The sequence below is a fragment of the Galleria mellonella genome, unplaced genomic scaffold (assembly GCF_026898425.1).
Source record: "Galleria mellonella isolate WM207_F2 unplaced genomic scaffold, CSIRO_AGI_GalMel_v1 utg4031, whole genome shotgun sequence".
NCBI lineage: Eukaryota > Metazoa > Arthropoda > Insecta > Lepidoptera > Pyralidae > Galleria > Galleria mellonella.
The window spans coordinates 289,051-305,950 of record NW_026442096.1 but is presented as its reverse complement, the minus strand read 5'-3'; the positions used below and the strand labels follow the sequence as shown (position 1 = coordinate 305,950).

The window sequence follows — 16,900 nt, the reverse complement described above, 5'->3', positions numbered from 1 at the left end:
ATAAAGTATATAGATTGGCGATGTACGAGACAGAATATATAAAAACCTGTATGTTAGAGAAAGAGAGAAAGACAAAACGATAACTATTTGCACAACATAAGCTCGAAGCTGTTTGGCGGGTGGTACGTGCTGATGTCTCCAACAGATCGTTAGAGGTCAATTTCGAATTGCACACTTGCTTGAATTATTCGATTTTATTTACGAATAGTTATAGAAATATAAATTTAGACGAAAGAGCCATTGCGTTGATCCATTTGAATTTTCAAAATCGTGCGTTGACACATACAGCAAAGTTTTTTAAAGTAAATGAAGTGGACCAATCCTGGGGCACAACCGGTGTTGCTATCATTCGCTTCTTACTGTACGCGACATACCTCAGCCTTGGAAACACTTGCATCTTCTTGGAATAAGGGACATATTTTTGTAAACAAACGGTGTATTGTGTCTGATGCTGTGCGTATGTCTGCTATTCGCGAGATGCTGTCCTTGCCCAGGATGGTAGCTATGATGCGCCTTCACTTCAATGGAGGTAACTTGTCTTCCTTAATAACCACGAGAGTATTAGGTTACAATGAGTCCATATTCTCCTTCTATTTGCTTCGGATCTGGAGTTCAGATTCCTGTTGGAGATTCCTGTGCTCATCTTGACCAGAAGTGATGACAAATCTCTTTTATTTTTTTATAGCGACTTAGGAAATTTCCTAAATGATTTCGTATATCTTCATGGCGTCGTGAGTTGACGACCAACTAGGAAGTGTGCAGGACTCGAGGAAAAAAGGTCATGAGGATCTGATGACATAGGGGAAAGTGGTCACGAGTTTAGAATCCTTTTACTTATCTAATCGTTTTTCTAAGAATAAGATCGGTTTAGAGCTTGAGTATATGACTCGCCTAACTAATTTGGTGATGATTTAAGAGGAATGCTTATAAAAAACTTTCCATCGTCATTGCGCGTTGTAGTTTTAATGAAAAGATTTTCCACTGTCTTTAATCATCCGTTAACGTCTCACACGGTTTATTGATTTCCTCAAGCTCCCAATTTATCTTAGTTGTGTATCAATATTACGAGTAAAATTACACTGGATTTGGCCCGTATTCTGCATGTTTACTTTTACGGAACTCGAAATAATCTAGCCTAGACGCGTATTTTGTAAAAACGGACCATTCGGTAATCGCATTGTACCGTTACTTAATAAATCCGAGAATTTTAAATTATTAATTATAAAAGCCTATTAAAATATCGATACTCTGGGGTTCGTAGAAGTGTGGATCTGCTAGTTGAACGTTGTTAGGGATTCGAAACTGCGCGTGTTGTTTCGGTATCGCTGGCAAGTAGATGTGATATGCAGCAACATAAAGCATCGCATGCGCATAGTGTAAAGGCTGGTACGGGATTTAATTTTAATATCGCACGTCTGTGTCGACTGAATTATTGAATTTCCAATCCCTGAATTTCTTAAGTAGACTGTATAAATGGCTAGTCTAGTAATTCGCATAGAGATCGCGTCATAATGCAATGTTCGCTTCCCGAGTCTAAGAGCACGCACACAGAATGAATAATGTTATATTTATCGTAAACATCAACTAACGCCGTTGACAAGAGAACACGTCGCATGCAGAATACTCAGCCGGCGCCTTGGTGGTCGCCGGCTCTGATGGAACGCGCGCTGGATTGCACGCCGTTGACGCGATAGCGAAAAGTGCGATTCGACAAGAGGATGACGTGTGAAGTGTGAAGTATGACGTGCACGAGCCTGTTTGGGACTCCCCCATTTTATGTAGCTTGTAAATCGGGTCGCTGTGCCAGATTTTATAAAAAGGCCTTTATCACGACAAAGATCAGGACGTCTGTGGCCCCTTTGAGCCTGAAGTGTCGGGCGTGTTATTATAATTCAATTTCAGTTCATATGGTTCGTATCCATAGCATGATAGGAACAACAATAATTGATATTAGTTCATTTCACAAGTTCGGCAAAATTTTTAATATAGCATAAAAATTAGCTCTAATACTATATGAACGAACATATTATTTTCGAACACATTTTTTCTTTTACATTATATAAAAAAAAAACGGTGTTTTTTATGTTTGTTGCCTTTTAACTCCATTAGTTATAAACCAATTTGGAAAATTCTTTTATTTTTCTGAAAGGATATACTTTTAGACTGATGTCATAGAAATTTTGCTAAAATCGATTCTGTAGTTAGTTATAAAATCAAAATAAGTGGTTTTAACATTTATTATTGTGTACTATGTAAATCTGACTTACAATACACCTGCCCCTGAGACAAAGTACACACAGACGAATTTATTGATAGAATCATTGTTTGTCGTTAGCGAGTCCATAAGATACCTAGCACGAGGTGGCTATGTGTGCTGTTTTGTTTTTTCACATGGGAGCGCTGGCCGAAACGATTTTATCGATATATTCGTTTCTACATTGTTTAGGGAGGATTCATACACATATAATACGCTTTTGTTTTTTTCATTAAATAACTGGTAAGATCCAAAACTAAAAATGGATAAGTAGTAGTCCTTGCCTAGTGGGGAAACACTGGTAGGGACAATCGTAACTGGCTTAAAAATCTCAATTATTATTTATAATTTATCGTAGTATGGCACAACATTGTACAATTATTCTGTTTAAGTATGTCAGGAAAGCAGAATTCTATTTATACATATCATAAATGTGAAAATTTATAAAGATATTTGTGTTTATTACTTAATCACGCTTAAACGACTGAATACCTATAATTAATTAAAACTTGGTACACGAGTAGGTTATATTCTAAATTATTACATAGGATATTTCAGGATAGTTCATGTGCTGAATCACGTAAGCAAAGAAGCAAAATGTGATTAGTAAATATTAAATACTCGTACGTTTGTAAGTACTTTGAGTACTATATTATATTAAATTTCAAAATTTTTTATTTATACTTATATATTATACATAGAAAAATACCTAGACATACACACATCCATGTGTAACATGGATATAAATATTTTGTATTGTGTGGTGATCGACTTGCGATCATCGGAAGGTAGTACCTAATCCAAATGTGTACAAAATGCTTTAGAATTTTCTGGCTGTCCATCGTCGTGTCTCCATAATAAAATTATAAATGCGTTATGTATGTAGTTTCAAATTTCCCTATAAAATAAGAAAGTGTACTTTTTATATAAGTACTTTTATTCTGATATATGTCTTATGCTTAGTGAGGTATTACCTTAATCTATTTTTTTTACGGTTGTTCATAGCAACAAATAAACAAAGTTAATATTGATAAATATTGCAAAATTAAATTCAAGTAAGTATTTATATTAACTAATATTAAAGCTACCCCAATTCCGACTATTCGTATTTTGTAAATAATAACAATTATTTGACAAAATGAATTTCTACTTTATTTCATGAATACAAACAATATTTAAGTCTTACACACACGTCCATGTTAGACTAATTTACTTTGATATTTGTACTTGGTTATTGCATAGTAAATTATAAAATAGGTTAGATTACTTCTGTACTAATACCTGAATTATAATAAATATTAAGTTTAAGGTCTTTAAGTTCAAGACATAAGTAAATAGGTATACTCTTATATGTGTCGTGTATTTTAATGTCTGTCCTTGTCCACACATTTGGCCTTCCTATTGTATTTATCTATTTAGGAGTAGGTACAGTATCTAATTTGTACTACAATGTATTAGGTTATTACCATGAGAATGAAGACTATATGCTTGTCATTAGATTGGTACGCTGGTACCGCTTATACCTGGTACCTACTGTCATCGCGCGCAGTTATAATTTATAGAACTGAAACATTGTGTCATACTGCTAATCATTTGAGAATAGGAAACTCTTGTCTTGATGTGTTTTAAAGAGTCTCGCTGCATGAGAATATTTAAAATGAGTATTTGTATGTCCGTAGAAGTACCAAAAACTGATATATAATTCGAAGGATTTGTAGACTAAAGGATCAAGAACTAATAATTGGTTGGGAAGAAATCTAGGGTAGGTATAGTAACTCCTCATTCACTATATGACACCACTACTTCAAGTCAAATGTGTTGTAAAGCGTCAATGAATGCTTAGGTTTGTTCGTTGTACTCTTCGTTAAATCACAATCGCATCTGTTTCTTCATTCTGTTCAGTTTACAATATCTAAAATGTCAAAATGACACATTTTATAATTCAAAAAAATTCCAGGTATCAGCGTGATTACGCAGAAATTATGGTTGATTTTTAAAAGCTATTTTTAAAAATATCTCTAAAATTAAAATTTTACTTTAATAATTAGTGAAATGTATATATTTATGCATCATGATTTATTATAATGTTATAATGAAGTTACCTATTTTTATTAGAATATGCCTGCTCACGAAGCTCCGTGCGTGGAACTAGGTAGTGCCCCACAGACGCCGAATATCGCACTATCGCCTTCACCGTCGGAAATATCAGCACTAGTTCAACCTGAACCACCGCTTATGAGAGCTACTCCCTTATTTAGGTAAATGACAAGAAATATAAAAGATATAACAGACTTTAGTTGTGACAACAATGTCACGAATTATGTGAGCAAATTCTATCGATAATTTAATCAAAATTTAAGATTTTGCTGCGCAAAACAGCCTTAAAATTAATAAACAGGAATAGGCAACTTTCTTATTTGTTTTAAAAAGCATCTGTAGCGCAGCGGTAATATGGTTGACGCAAACGATATTTTGATTTCAATTTTATGGTAAAATTATGGACGATTTCGTCCATAGTAAAACTAAGAAAAAGTTTAAACGTATGATACTTTAAACTTATGATCTCCGTACTTACAGCAAGGTTCGCTAACGTACTAGTGACGCCTTTACTGTTGTAAGCACTCGTTGGCTTTTGGCTTCTTACTATTAGGCTGAGCAATTGATATCTTTGATTGCTCCTTATTATATAAAAACTGGGCATTGATGAAAAGATTTTTTTTTATTGAGTTACAAATAATAAAGTAAATATTAAATATTGTGTAGCTTCATTTGATTATTACAGGGTATTGGCAATGCCCCCACCAGAGCCAGTGCAACCTCCTGGCCAAGATGAGTTGGAACGCCGTTTACCCGTTTGGCGCATTGTTATTCCTCGAGAATTGACTTTAATCGAATTACTTGTACGTATAATTTATATATGTATAGGGCTAAATCGAAATCATTTAGCATCGTTTTAAAGTGATATAGCATAGAAACAAAATATTTTCTTCAAAGAAACAGAGTTTGAAAAAGGATAAAATAAAATGCAACTATTGATAATTGTGTAAGGAAAATTATTTTGCATAAAAAAAGTGGCTGCGTATGTCGCGAAAATTCTCCATTGCTTTCAAAAAGGATTAATCGAGTGAGAGTCGGGATTAATTAATAGAATAGGAGATGGCGTATATACCAAATACTATTATTTCACTTGTGCCTTTTCATGGAAAAGGCCTGAAACAGTGCAGTAGCATGATACATATGATTACTATTGAGTACTTTTATAAATGATTACGAATACTGCAAATGTTTTGTCCATGTCGGATACTAATTTCCTCTAACGGAAGTTTGGTTGTTAATGTTTATTGGTTGCCTTTACTGATGGCTATGATCTTCGTAGCTTGGTGATCACATGCATACTAAATTGTAACGGACCTAAAAAAATTAGTACTATTATTTAGCAGTTCACATTAGAAATTGTCATTTTTTTTAAAGAAACAATGTAGTGGTGTTACCACTGACGAAGAGGTACTTCGCATCCGAGAGGCAAAACTTCAGTGGTAGCTGAACGTGTGGGATTGAGGAGACTTCATGTGCTTACACCGAGACTACGTTCCCTAATTTTGGATGGGAGCGCTTTGTCATCCTAAGAGAGACTTGGCATTGGCTTAGTTCATTTGAAAGTAATGTACAACATGTATTCACATATTCGCGACTTCTCAGTGAATTTTTAAACACAATCTGCAAAATTTAATTCAATTTGGTTCGGTAGGTTTTCTTTAAAATAAAAGAACTTAAGAAGTGTTAGTTCTGCAGGTTATACTTACAAAGAGAAGGCAGATCGTTTAAAAAATTATAACGATTCTATTTCAAAGTATCTAATTCTATTTCTCACGTTACAGGGGTTTGATGTTTTGGCATAAGTAAAAAATACGGGTGAGGATGTACATTCAAGGCATAGAGAAGGGAGTGCTATATATATTTAATTAAAAGAACTGAAATGTTAATCAAAATTAATGTTGCAGATATTGAGTATAAGCCGTTGTGGCCTGGCCTCTTTGGATGGTGTGTGTGGGCTTAGGGGCGCTACAGGAAATGTATGCTAGTGGAAATAAAATTAAAGACTTACAGCCTTTAGGGGCATTGCAAAAACTGCATACATTAAATTTAGCAAGTACGTATATTCGGTTATTTTAATAATCATTTCTTGATATCACTAAGATTTAAATTAGGTAAATTCAGTTTAATGCACCACTACATAAATAGCAAATGAAGAATTATAAGTTGATATACTTTCGTTTTGAAAGTATAAGACGCCGGCTGTCTCTGTCTCATTTGAGCGGTAGCGATAACGTATATATAGATATATTTTTTTAATGGGTGATAATGGTATGGTAACCACGCCCGTGCTATTGGTATACGCTGGCGGGGCACTAGTGCACACTAGTGATAGGTGACGATGAAAGCAGGTCAATTAACCCTTTGTGATGAATTCCATTGGAATTAACCACAATAGTTTCAGGGGAAATCGCGTGCAGGTTGACCTGATAGGGTGTATTGGTAGCAATGGGTCAGTTAGACCCCATTACTAACAATCCCTTTCCCCCATATATATATATATATATATATATATATATATATATATATATATATATATATATATATATATATATATATATATATATATATATATATATATATATATATATATATATATATATATATATATATATATATATATATATATATATATGTGTAATTTGCAAACATTCTATGTATCTTTCAGTAATCCAGTAGCAGAGTCTAGTCGTCTTTGGACTTTAGGGGTCTGTGGTTCGCTGCGTCGATTAACATTAAGCGGAACTCCGGTGGCTGATTCACCACATTATAGAACGAATGTTGCTTCATGTTACCCATGTTGGTCTACTTGGACGATCATCCATTGCATACAGATATTGAGTGTATGTTATATATTTCAATTTAGTTGATATTTATCTACATCAGGCCCATTCATTGTTTGATGATATCACACAAGTCTTATGTCCTTTAGTGACTTTGATCTGCACTGTCATTGATTTTTTGTTGAAACTTGAAAAAAAAAAGGTTCAACTATATACAGTCAGACATGTGTTTGCGCATACGTACTAGAGAACTTTGGGATAAGTACGGTTCACACGCTCCCCCCCCTCTCTCCTTAAATATACCAGTAAATAAGCCTTTGAGATTGAAATCTACAAAATCGGTTAACAGTTTGTTAAAAATAGTGTGTAATATGTAGTTTGTATTTGTATACTTATCTTACGAATATGTTTATGCAATGTACACAAATCGTATGACTGGCAATTTTTTTTTGGAAATACATTTTGATTCTTTAATTGTATAGATAGATTTTTATCTCAAAAGATAGCGTTTATAAATTATTATTTTGCTACGCAATAGTGTATTAAAATCTTTTTAAGTTCTAAAGCAGTTTATTATAGAACGTTGAAACGCAAATTTTAAGGTCGTTATTGGTTAATAAACTAATGTGAAGTTAAAACCTAATCGTGTTGTTCAAATTAAGACTACATTGTCAATTTTTTATTTTGAAATCTAAATACTTAAGTAAAGTAGCTCTTAATTGGAACTATTTTTTTTCCAAATTTAAAATAAAACAAAAAATAAACAGTAATAATAAATAAAGTTATATATTATACTTTGTTGTGAAACTCAATGCGCACCAGCAGCAATCTTGAGATTCATCATTTTGTAATAGTCCGCTTAAAGAAAAATATAATTGAACTTTCTGAAGTCATTTGAAAAAGGTACTTATAAATCTTAATCTTAATGATTTTCTTCAAAGAAGAATGGCAAAGAAATATCACATGTAATGTATTTTAGAATACACATATTAAACGGGGTTATTTTTTAGAAAAATATACATTATTATTTATGTTCAATTCATGCATTATTATTTACAGATGGAACTGATGATGAGTTTGGTCCACCGTCATCGAGCTCAGGTAGTGATGCGGAAGACGAGGAATTAGGCAGCTGTTGCCCAAACTCTGTCTGCTACACCCGAGCCTGGTCCATCTTCGCAGTTTCCAAAGGTTGATTTTGGTGTTCTATAAATCTACAAATTTTAATTGTAATAAAAACATAACGACATTTTTATATGCAACGTGGAGTGTTAAAGAAACTAAGGGGATTCTCATCTGATGGAAAGTAGTAATCACCGCATATAGACACGAATAGTACCATGCATAAAGATAAACAAAATAAAGATAAATTTATTTGCATTAACATGTGTTAGACAAACACAAACTAAAATAAAACAACAACTATGTTATAGTTCTGTTTGCCTAGCTAGGATGGGCAACGTTCGGAAACCTACGTCGCATCTTTTCATCCAAAATACCACAGTGCGTCCTACAACGTTACCCGTATGAAAAAGCTTCAAATTATTTAGTGGGCTATGCTCACTTAGAGAGCTTTGCTCAGACTTTCTTTGCGTGATAGAATCCGATGTGAGAATATCCGCAAAAGAACCAAAGTAACCGATATATCCCAAAGGATAAGCAAGTGAAGTGGCAATGGTTTGATCATATAGCTCGAAGATTCGACAACCGATAGAGAAGAAAGATTCTTGAGTGGCGATCCCGTACGGACAAACGTAGTGTAGGACGACTTCCTACTAGATAGAGTGACGATCTCAAATACATTGCAGGGGGCCTGTAGATGCAGGTGCCTCAGGACCGTTCCTTATGGCAGTCTATAGAGAGCTTATATTTAGGAGTGGACAGATAATTGCTGAATTGATAATGATGATAGTTCTAACGTGTTTTGCCAACATTAGCATGCACATTTTTTTGACGAAGAGTTTTACAAAAAGAAATATTGCAAATTATATAATGTAAATAATAATACAATAATAACAAATATTAATATTCAAAAAGAAATGTCAAAAGTTTAAATATTGTTGTAAATGTCAAATATTTAAATAATATTTCAACAGAGAGTAATATCTATAATTAAAAATTTATGTATGTCTTATTAAAATTTGTATTTTAAAAATTCATTAACATTATAATAACATTTGTTAATTAGCATTTTTTTCATTATTTTCTTGAACAAATTTGTTTTTAAACATTTGTATTGCTCTGGAATTTTATATAGACTTTTAGGACCGTACACATAAAACATCTCTGTACACATGTTGCTTTGGCTGGATGTATACATACATAAACGATTCTTATATCATCTGTTTCTAATCACCCTGTCAGATAATCGAGGAAATAAATGTGTGTTGACTGTTACAAATACAATACAATATATTTTAAATATATATAGGGACGCAATGTCAATGCAAATGTTAGAATATTAAGTTTGATAAATAGTGGCTTATAGCACTTTGATTTTTAGTCCAAACATAGACCTTATATATAGCGTATTTGAATCTTAAATGCCGTATCTTAATATTGATTCGACAAGACCGTGATACTGTGAGCAGTGTATTAATATTTACAGTCTTAGGTAATTTATAAAGAGTGTATGCTAAACAATAAAGTTTTCTATTTAGATCATCAATGTTACTTTTCCAATTTAGCTTCAATTTCTAGTCCAAGAAATTTGGCTGTGTCAACTTCTTTAATGCTGTCATATATTAATTTTAGGCCGAAAAATATTGAGATTTTTGATTGACATGCATAACAATGATTTTCTTTAAGTTAATTTTTAAATTATTATTGTTAAGCCTTTTAATTACTAATGGTAATGATCTATTAATGTCGGCTTCATAAAGGTTAATGCCAATACAATTTGTTGTAATTGTGCTATCATCAGCAAATCATGTCATAGGTTGATCAATAGAATTTGGCAAGTCATTAATATATGTAAGGAAAAGGAGGGGGATCGGTACACTTCCTTGGGGTAGGTACACCAAATATAAATACAACAATACGCAGTTTTGATTTAAAAGCTTGTTGTTGTTTTGTTTTATAGTTTTATTGTTATTTCAGTAATTTGTTTGCGACAGTAAATAACTGCGAAGTAAATTAAGGACATTGCCCTTAATTCATAAGTTTAAAGTTTACGTTGGATAACGGATAACGCAAAATACTACTGTGATGCCTGTTGAGTTCCTCATATGCTGCCTGTATTGAGGACAACCAAGATATTGTAATGATAATTCCGCACTGTGTAATTTTATTGCTTTATTCCACCTTTCAAACCGAAACAGCTATGCCGCTTAGTAGCGGAATTGCGAGTGGGACAAAAATACCCAAGCAGACTAAAAAATACTGATATTAACTAATTATTTTGTTTAATTCTTCTACCATTAGTATATGTATAACTGTCAAAATTCGAAACCACTATTCAACCAGAAGTTCCACAACCTTTCATATTAACCATCAATCTCCGACTGCCATTTTGTTCACGTACGTTTTGCGATACGTGTTTCACCTCTAAATGAGATATCCTCTGTTCGGACCCTAGTGTGTCGATAGTGGTGGTCAATCTTTGAGTGTTGGCAGCCACACACATACTAATGGTAGTGAAATTAAACAAAATAATTCTAAGCAAATAACCAGTGATGTGGATTTCCGCTAGGTAACAACTAGTTCAGAAAAATACTGCTAAAATATGCAGGGATCTTCATCTTATCAGGCATAATAATTTTTATAATTTGTATAATATAACTTTTTTTTACAACTTAGAATGGCAAACAAGCTGACGGCCCACCTGATGAAAAGTGGTAACCGTCGCCTATAGTCATGAGCAGTACCATGGACATAACAGAGTATACTGTTTCGCCCATGATACCCCCCATGCGTTGCCATTCCTGAGGACTCAGATGTTATTCCTCTGTACCCAGTAAATTCACGCCATATCCCACCCTTCAAACCGAAACACAGCCATTTTTGATTATGATTATACATATATACAATAGGTATAATCATAATCAAAAAGTCTAGACATAACTTGATAAATTATAAGAACATTATTTTTGTAGCCAAATTTAGAGCAGGCTTCTGATAGTGAGAGTAAGGCGTCTAAACTAGAAAGGTTGGTGCGTCGTCGGCCAGCCACCACGGAATGTGTTGGGATGCGTCCCACAAGGCCGTCTCTTCCTGAAAGACCAAGGACCGCTCACAGCAAACCTTCCCTGGAGGCGCCGAGCAAACTGCAGATATTGAATACACTAATGGGTACGTTGCTGACAATTATAATTTTTTTTTTTTTTTATACAACTTAGAATGGCAAACAAGCTGACGGCCCACCTGATGGAAAGTGGTTACCTGACGGTAAGTGATAATTATAAGCTGGCAAGAGGTACAATTTTGTTACATAAATAGGTTCTTACTTTTTATATTTCAATTAATTATATTTTTATAATTTCAAAAATTAATATATTTAATAAATATAAATGATCCATTAGGTAAAAAAAGTGTTTAAAATAAAAATAAAAAGTGATTAAATTCTCTATATTTATGTCCTTAAACTAATAACTTTATAATAGTGTTAATATAACTCTGAAAAAGTTTTTGATGAATAACCCCTTATTCATAAAAGTAACCACGCATATTTAAAATATATTAAAAGAAATGTTATACCTATATTTTAAGATGAGGAATGGCGATGCAGTGGAAGCAAATTGACTTCGCATGAACCGGTGTGTGGAAACTTGGCGAGGGCTTTACGCAGACCTGCTACAGCAAGACAAACTTCAGGTAAGACTTTTATATAGAATGGCAAATGGCCAACTTGATGGAAAGTGGTAATCGTCGCTTGTTTATAGACATTACAGAATATATTATGACCAACGTGTTAAGGGTGGGAGGAAGGACGTGTTCAGCTCAGGGAGCAAGGAAAGTTTTGAAATGATATTTGAGAGAACATATGCGCCTTTTGAGGCGCTAGATCCCTTTTGGAAAATTAAGTACATCAATGTTGAGGACTATGATTTTTTACTTCCGTATCTTCTAATATCACTGCTATATTATCTCATCCTTTAAACCAACACTCAGTTGCTTCATGACAAAAGTACCAATGTGACAGAGGTACCCTAGCACTAAGATGATTTTTGCACAAAGTCTCTTACTAGCAGTCTCGAGTTTGTAAATTACTGCTAACGGTAAACAAGTTATTTTGAACATTAATAAAATAAGATTATTATTCATATTTTTAAATTACTTTAAAAAGGAAGAGGTTCTCTAATTGGTTGTACTCTTTATGTTACGTGCTTAAATTATAAATATAGTGGGTCTCCATAGAAATGCTTCGAAAAAAACGGGTAAACTTTTTCATACAATTTTGTGTGATAAATAGTTATGAGTGATTCCTTTATGACTTCTATATTTATTTTGTCTTATAATTTTTACATCTTTTTAATGCGAAAACACTCATTTTATTTAATAATACGTCAAGCATAAAATGTATATTTTATGCGTAAGTATAGAGAATACTAATAAAAAAAAGAGCCAGCTAATTTGACAATTAGCTGACAAAAAGTTGATCCCTTTTTGAGGCTTGACGTTCTATCTATATAATCTAAGGTTACGTGATATTCCACTAATTTTAAACTTGGTAAATATGTTCAAAATTAATATGATTTATTCTCCCATTGTTTTCATATTAATTTTGGCATAACTGAAGTTACTGTTATTTTATCCTATTTGTTATGTAAAATGTTAGGCAATTTTGATATATTTACATCAGCTGTTAAGTGTCCACTGTTGAATATGAGCATCTATCCTGTAAGGGGGTTATGTCAGTAGTTGCCACGCTAAGTAGAGGGTTAGCAACCGCTGTTAGGGTTTTGGTAATGTTTTAAAAGCGACACTGTTACCTATCCCTCGACCTTTAACTTCTCTTAGTTCCTCTTATGACATCTACAGGAAAGGAAGGGCTGGCCCATTTTATATTGGGGTCACACGGCATAGAATGGGATTTTAATATATATGATATATACATTTTAATCGCTCTATCCACATTAAATATTATGTTAAAAGTGAAATCGGTCAAGATAAGAAAATATTAAAATTATATTAGTATCTATAGTGCCTATTAAGCTTTATTCTTTAAACTAGAGAGAATTATAATTAATTAATTTTTATTATAATGATATTTGAATATTTAAAGGCGATATATTTTATTTATTTGTATTGTAGAAAGCTTATAACTAAAATATATATTTAATATATGCTACTATGAGTATATAGTTAGCCAGAATCGTTTTACAATTTTATGAGAGGACAATTTATTTCATAGCGGACATCGCCCATTATCATTACTATACCTAGTTACTTGAGACTATGAAATTATCTTTGGTGTTCGGTTGAAAAACTTAATTAAGTTTAACTTTGTTGCTGTCAATTATAAATAATCAATAACTATAACGCTTACAAAATAGTATAATCTCAATAATTCCTTACACTAACTTTTTGGCTTCTTGGTATTAAGTAAAAATATCATTAAAAACGTTATTTATTGAGCAACACTAGCCCCTTGCTAATATTAAAAAAGTCGAATAACTCAGTTTTTAGATAATTCTTGGAAATGTGAACACATGATGGCTGACACGAGCGTCGAGTATTTCGTGTTATCTATATGTTCGTTTATAAGTGATGAAGATTACCACTTTCCATCTGTAGCATGTTTGCTGTTCTAAAACAATCAATCGTTGGAGCCTTTGTAAGATTTAGGTTTTTCTCCACAGAAGCAGATTTAGAGAAGTATTTGGTAGAACAATCAATGGAGGGAGCCGACTGGGCAATGGCGGCGGAAATTCCGCGCGCACCTCGTCTTGAAGATTGGGTTAAGTTCAAAGAATTAACTGGGTAAATACGCAATGTTTACTTAGAAACTAGGTAAAGTTATGTAAGCGAGCGACTACATCTGTCACGTATTCAAGCACCAAGGTATTTTAGGTTCGAATTTCGCCCGCTTCGTATTTTTATTTACTTCTCTACCATAGTGAAGTTTGTATAAAAAAATTTATACTTTTAACGAAATAACGAAGATGAAACTAATAATAAATATTTAAAAGAGTAGAAAGAAAAATAAAATCGTCCTAATATACTTTTTTAACCGACTACACAAAGAAGGAGTTTCTCAATTTGTTTTTTTTTATTTTATGTTTGTTACCTCGTAACTACTTCAGTTGCAAACGGATTTGAATTTTTTTATTTAAAATACTTACAGATTAATCCCATAGATTTTTTATCAAAATTAGTTTAATAGTTTAGTTTTTAGATGAAAGTAACTGATTTTACCGCAATTGAAGACTTTTTTTATAGAACACTAGTTACACAAATAACTATATAAATTCTGATTACAAAATTAGAATGAAATTTCATGTTTCTTATTTTGTAAATCACATACTTCTATACAACTGTTTATCTTTTAATTATACTTACGTACGAGCAAAGTCGCGGGTAACGGCTACTTGAATAATAAATATCCAAATATCTTCAGTAACTTTCACATTTATAAGTTACTAACGAATCGGCCCAGCTTAGCATAGGTAGATAGAATTTTCGAAAGTAATATACAGCCAATGTTACTTGCTGATAATGCAGCTTTCTATAGGTGAAAGAATTTTTAAAATAGGTTGAGTAGTTTTTGAGTTTATCCATTACAAATAAACAATGAAATCCTTTCTCTTTATAGTATTAGTATAGATAAAGTTTAAAGATAACTATAGTACTAAATATCATATCAGCCTTTAACTGTCCATTGGAGAACATTGGCGTCCCCCGGGGGGCGGGGGGGTTGACATTAATTGCTACGTTTGGCAAGCAAACTGGCAACCGCAGTTAGGCTTTAGAGGTGTTTTAAGAAGGATGCTGCTGCCCATCCCTCGTTCTCTCTTAGTCGCCTCTTACGACGATAGAAAGGTAGCTTATTCTATGCCGGAATCAACATGGCAGGTATTAATTATATACAGATATTAAATACATAGAGGTCTTAATTAGATTAATGGATGTCAAAACAATGCTTTAGTAATTTTGTCTATTTGTCTGTATATTTGTTTTAGTATTACGCAAAAACTATTGCAACAAATCAATGCGATTTTCATTGTTGTATTCCTGAAGGTCTGATATAAAAATTGGTATATGTTTCATCTTAATACGACATTTAAAAGTGCTCTATTTCATTTGTTTTCTACCTACCTACCACCTACTTCTGAAATAGCAGGCAAAAATCTAGTCGAATATAAAATTTTAATACAAACATTATTAGATATTCAAAGCATTCATTGACAGCCTTGAATAATATGTCACAGGAGAAAAATAAGCAGTAGGTAGGTACAATAGAAAGTATAAACATAACACAAAAATGCAATTCTTGTGTTAAATAATTCAACAATAGGTTACATATTTATTGCCCCGTAATGTAATCGTAATGTATTTACCTAAGAGGCTTCTTTTACATAAACATGCAATTCTCCATATTTGTATTACTGTTTCTGTAAAAAGAAAAGGTACAGAGGAACCCTTATAGTGCGATATTATCCGTCCGTCTATCATAGTGCTATGTCTCAGTTAGTACTAATGATATTGATTAGAAATAGTTTTACATATTGTTAGTCCATACATATTGCAATGGAAATAACTGAAAAAATATTTTTATTATTTTTGCTAGGGGGTCCAAAAGGGATGCTCAAAATTTCAAAATGGACTTCCTAGTTCAAGTATGATATTATATGATAGGGCTTCATTTGTATTTAATTTTAAAATTAATATTTATTTATTTTTAGGCTATTTTTAGTTTTTAAATTATGATCGAAAATGCGAGAAAAAAATCCATTTCATCAGCCTCTAATCGTTTTTAGCAAATAGATAGGGGTTGCTCTGATTTAGATTTTGATACGAAGATATATTCTTATAGTGAAGTGTAAATATCCTAGTACTATCATTGAAGATATTTTATTTAAGATTATTTTTTGTATATAATAGTAATTGCGAATTTTAAACACGTTTACATTCGTAAGGCGGGCCTGTGTTTCTGTTCTAGAGTATAATTCAGAAGTACAGATACAGGCCTACCCTACTTCCTCCTTCAGAGGGGGTGGGGGGGCGTGGTCTTGAGGGAGAGCGCAGAAGTCGTGTAGATCCTCAAGGCAAGTGCGGTAGACTAGCCTTCACGAGGTTGCCGCCTTGTTATTGGTCTAGTTCCTTAAGAAATAGACGTAACTAAAACTGCCGTGCGTCCAATGCAGGGATGGAGAGGTCATGTCCTTGCGTGTTCATCATCAAACAAGACTGATGGTGGATAGTAATGACCTCCCGCGTGTTTGTGCCGTGCGCGGAGACCCGTACGGAGGGATGAAGGAGTCCTGGAGATTGAGTGCAGCAGTGTGCCGGCGGTAGTTGTACGCTGCTCACAACACATCTCTTCGGTCTGGATTTCCTCTCAAACGGGCGGTCGTGGAGTAGCTAACCACGATCAATCGGCTGCGACATCCCATAAGCGGGTTGTTAAGCGAGGATCGGCGATTTGGGGAGGGGTAGTCGGCGCGGCACGGCGTCTCGAGGTAGAGCCTATGGTATTGTCTCGTGCCGTAGGTGCGCTCTTGATGCTTTGCTGCGTGCAGATTCACCTTCTTCTCAAGTTGCTGAGCCTATACCAAGGGAGTAGCTCTGGCGATCATTCGTAGAACGAATGACGTCCCCGACGTGAGGG

At 33.5% G+C, this 16,900-nt stretch overlaps 1 pseudogene; it reads left to right on the top strand.

The window, feature by feature from the left end:
- Window positions 1–320: 320 nt before the first annotated feature.
- Window positions 321–16,874, top strand: LOC128199978 (uncharacterized; annotated as a pseudogene).
- The last annotated feature ends 26 nt before the right edge of the window (window positions 16,875–16,900 follow it).